We start from the raw sequence: 5,191 nt of genomic DNA, 5'->3' as shown, positions 1-5,191 counted from the left end.
TGCCATTCTTTGCAGATCTCTCCTCAGAGACACCGGAGATGCTGGCTCCCTCCTCAGAGGGCCTCACTCCTTTGCTGCTGCTTATTGACATCCCAGTTAAAATTGCCCCCATTGGAATGACACAAATGGCAGTAGCAGAGGAAAACACACAAGAATGGGGACAAAATGCTACACAATGATAAATGAAAAGCCATAACTGCTGTGGGGTGGTGCACACCACTGACTCACTGGGGAGCAAAGCAGAGCCCTATCACTCCCTGCCATCAGGAAAACCTGGAAGGACTAATGTTATACCTTTGAACAATGACATTTTAAAAATGAATATATTCTTTCTTTTCTGTCTCTTGAAGCATATTTTTGAGAACTACATTGTCCAGTGCTGCACCATAATCTTTTTTTTTAATAGAATTTTAATGGAAATTACTTCCTTTCCAACCCATAGAGCTTTACACACAGTTTCTCCAAGTGTTACACCATTACTGCCACGCAATGGAAAACCAAGCCCTACAGATCATACAAATTGCTCAGAGTTACTTGAATAGGCCAGAAAATCTTTCAGATGCATTCTTTTATTAGCTATTAGGGGGGTTGTGCCTTTTCCAAGCAAGTTCTACAGAAGATGAGCATTTGCAGTCTGCAATACGTCAGCATAGCTTCATGAATGATGTAAAGCCAAATCTGAATAATGCCACTGCTGTTAATTTGCATGGCTGCTTAATGTCATCACAGAAAAACTGGATAGGGATGGACTGTCAGTTGTTTTTTGTGGTGCATGAACTGGGTTCCAAACAAGAAGTGGTAGTTTTGCATGCAATAGATAGCAGATCTATGGAATTGCTTGCCAAAGGATGTTGAGGATGATAAAAGTTTGTAAGGGTTCAACCAGTGACTGGACAAGTTCACAGCAGAGAAATGCACTGAGGTTACTAAAGAGAGAAAACACACCTTGCTCAGGGAGTTCCTGACCTGAGAACAGCTGATGCTAGTAGAGGAATGTATCTTAGAGGTTCTGCTCTTCTTTCCTCTTCCCAAGGAATCTGTTTATGATAGCAGTCCAAAGCTGGATGCCAAGCTAGAGGGACCTGGACATGACCTGGTACAGCTGCTCTTCTGGTCTTATGTTTGTGGTACAGACACTGCTGATAAGGAGGCTGTAGCTCATGGAATCAGAGAATGGTTTGGGTTGGAAAGGACCTAAAGGATCACCTCGTTCCAAACACCCTGCTGTGGGCAGGGACACCTTCAACTAGACCAGGTCAGTCAAACCCATTTCCTGAAGTGTTTAGCTTTTAAGAGAAATATGACTTGGATATTTGTATTTATTTCGACCATTGCAGTATGCTTTGGGTTATACAAGAAGCAGTTATAGCACTTTCACTTATATTTTCTGTGGATAAGTTGTGTCTTCTTTATTCACATTCTCACAAGAAAATCAAAACAGTAAAAAAAAATTAAAAATAAAGAAATCAAGTACACGTGTTATTTTGACCCAAAACAAGTCCATGACAGCTTAGTACACACAGACATTTCAACAGGCATGTTGGCTTTATAATCCCTTTTTTTTGGCGTCAGCATAAGTGATGAAAGGTAGCCATGTGTTCAGATAACTCCATATGAGTGATTAGAAAACCTGGTCATTTTTCCCATGGCACAGGCCCCTACCTGCATTTTCAAAGACAGCTTTCATCCCAGATGCTTGATGAATGCCAGCTTGTTGCAGTATTAGCAGTAATGTCATATACCTGTGAATGTGCAGCCCAGCCCTGCAAGAAGCAAGTGCCAGGGAAGAGGATGAAAAGCAGACCCTAAAAGCCTGAATACTCCAGATGGGCAAGCTGTCCCCAGGGAATGGCTCTCCTCTTGTTTCTATCAGCAAGCAGAGGGAAACAGTTAAAAGAAACAGGCCTTGTTTGCATTAATATTTAGAGTGTTTTGCCCAAAATGTAGCTAAATAATGAATCTGAAGGTACTAAACACTGTTGTGTGAAGCTGGAGCTCAGAGGAAACAGAGGAAGAGAGGTGGCAGGAAGGCATCTTGGGGGAGCAGAGACTCTACTTGGCCCTGTGTGCCATCAAGGTCTTTCTGGAGGATTCCACAGAGATCAGACTGTGACACCATGACAAACCTGACAGCAACCTCAGGAGGAAACACTGATGCTAAATTAAGAGCCTCTGGAGAACTTTCAGTGAAGCAGGTAAGGGCTGCAGCTCAGCTGACAAAATCCAGCAAGGGCTTGTCTATCCAGCAAGCCAGAATCATGTGCTGAACCAACCACTGAAAGCAGGAAAGGCATCACTTCCCTGAAGGGATGGGCATCACCTGGACTTCCCTAACACTGCTCAACAGGACAGTGGAGGAATAAGCTCTAAATCAACATCACTGCATCGGATGTTCAAACTGCAGGTGGAGAAACGAGCTCCAGAGCTACTGACAAGATGTTGCTGGGGGTGGGAAGCAGCGATTCTCACTGAGCAGCCACAGATTAGATCTAGATGCAGACGCAGATATTGTTGGTTTATTAATGCTCCTGCTCTCAAACTGGGTGGCAAGTCCCCCGGGGGGCTGGAGTGCAGAAGGTTGAATAGTTTACCTCTGTGAGGGAGAAAGCAAGGCTGAGGCAAATTCCCCACACTTCTTCCCTCTGTGTTACTGCTTGGATCAACCAGAGTGGCTCTTCCAGGATGCCAAGCCCCACAGGCCACATCCGATGCCCACATGGAGCCCCTGGCTCTGCACAGCCTGTCCTTCCCCAGCCAGGGACATGCCCAGCTGCTCCCACCATGGCCCTGGAATTGGCCTGGCTACATTCCCAACCCTGCGCCAAACAATCCGCAGCTATTCCTCCTGCTCTCCCAAATTAGGGTATTTTCCCTGAGGACTGCTGTGTGACTGTCAGCTTTTCCAAGCTGAGGCTATGCAAGCTTTGCATTTCCTCTTCTTTCCTCATACACTAACCCAAGCTTTGTCTGTAGGAAGCCTTCTCTCCTAAAAGCACCTGGTGAATATCCTAGTATTCCTAGGCTTCCAGGCTAGGGCTCATGCTGGTGGCAGCCATTATACCTGACGAAATCATCAGGCATGCCAGTGCCAGCTGACAGGCTGCAATATCAGGGTACACAACAGCAATTTATAATAATGAATAATGTATGAAAACTGACCAAAGATTAAGGTTCCATGCCTGATGCTTAGGTGTTCCCACTGCAGAGAAAAGGTGATCTACACTAATAAGCAATCCTGATCCTCCTGATTCTCTGTCACATGTTTTATTTCTGTTCATGCAGGTATTTGAGTTCGTTCCTCTGGCGAAAGAGGTGGGTCCTGGCTCTTGCTCAGGAGGGTGTGCTGCCACAGCAGTGTCCTTGTCTGTGCCCAGGGCAGAGGCAGAGGCCAGTCCTTGCCACCTGGACACTTCTGGACAAGGAGCATGGACACCCATTTGTCAGTGGTGTCCCAATCCTCCTTCAATTTCTGGATCATCTGGGAGAGCATCAGTGCAGAAGAGGTGTGAGAGTGGGTCAGAATAAAGGGATTTTTTTTGGTTCCAGTGACTGGATGCTGGCTGAGGTCCTGCCAGAGCCCATGGGTCTTCTATCATGGCCAAATGATTGGGCAGGAGGTGCCACTGGGATTATCTGATGGGAAACTGAGGCCAGAGGTGGGCTTAGTGACCAATGAACAGCCCAGTTCACCAGGGGCACAGCACTGGAAGTGCGTAAGTCTTATAATAAGAAAGATCACCCAATGATGGGGGAAAGGGAGGAAGATATTCTGCCTTAGCCTCTCCTGAAGATCACCACAAATTTGAGTCCTGAGTGTAGGCTGGAAGAAGGCTCTTAATTTTGTGATGAGGAATGCAGAGTGGATTTGATGCTGGAGAACTCACCACTGGAAAGCTGGTGACTTTCCATAAACAACCCCAATCAGCCGAGCCTGACGCCGCTTCACAAAGATCTGAATTTCATTCTAAGCAGATATATTTGTTTTGGAAAGGTGTCTGTAAAGCTGAATGTGGTGCAAGTATGCTGCTGGCGGTGAATTTTCTGGCACAGTCCCCCTTGGCATGCAGCAAAGTTACCAGTCCAGCCCCCCATTCATGCTGGGCCTGAATCACCAGCGTGTTGCTGCAGCTTTGTGCTGGTACCATTCCAGAAAAATGAGTGAGAGGCTCCAGAGAGTTCCTGAGCAATGCCATGTCCTGCCTGCATGGCAAAGTCCATGGCAAAGCTGCCTGCCAGTGGCTGGCTCTTTGCAGGACTATTGCTGCAGGCATGCCAGCATCATTTCAGTGTCATTTGCCACCTGCCTGCCTGTGCCTCATTTCCCCTCCTGGTCCTACACCAGGTTGGGTGGGCAGGGAGCAGACAGTGAAAGGGATAAGTGGCTCCTGTGCTTTCTCCACAAAGCAAGAACTGTGTCCCAGCTGTGCTGCAGAGTGGTGATGACAGGGAGGCCACAGTGGAAATCGAGGAGAGCCACAGAACCCTGATAAGGTTGGCATCTGACCCGTGCTCAAGGTTAGCAGAGCCCTGCCTTGCTAGAGGAAAGAGTCAAGTGGCTTCGAGTCAGAGGTGTGCCTTGTACACACAGGCAAAGAATCATTTTGAAGCTAAAACCCTCAAAAAAGGCTTGTAATAATGGGATTTAGCTCTCACCACTGTCACAACTCCCACGTGTCACCCAAAAATGTTATTTCTCCATGTTTCAGCTCCTTCCCTGTGGAACAGAGAAATCTTCCATCTCCTGCCCTTTGCTGCTCCTGCCTATTTAAACTACAACTTGTTCAGGCCAAGCATCATTTCTCACAAGGTGTACACACAACAACATATTCCAGTGCATATCACATACACCTAGGAATAAAAACAAAAACTTAGGACTCCTGTGAAACTGACAGGTCTGGATAAGGGACATGCTCGCCCTGCAGGCTGTGTCTACCAAGTGGCTGCATATGTGGCCAGCGCTTTGAGAGACATTAACGTGATGTTTCCTTATGCCCTCAGTCTCTTGGACTTCGTGTGCTGCCAGACATCCATGGCTACAGCAAGTCTCCCTAATCACTGGCTGCTGGCAAATACACAATCAGTCACCAGCCACTTTTGAAGTGTGCCAGACACATCGTGGAATATGTGCTCCTCTCAACCCATCTGCACAACAGGCTACAGATGCCAGCTGCTTTTCTTGGAGTGACATGGA

This window comes from Corvus kubaryi, unplaced genomic scaffold, assembly GCF_017639235.1.
Source record: "Corvus kubaryi isolate FWS band 111438036 unplaced genomic scaffold, C.kubaryi_AGA036_p1.0 66, whole genome shotgun sequence".
NCBI classification, from domain to species: domain Eukaryota; kingdom Metazoa; phylum Chordata; class Aves; order Passeriformes; family Corvidae; genus Corvus; species Corvus kubaryi.
Note: the sequence above shows the minus strand (reverse complement) of the source record.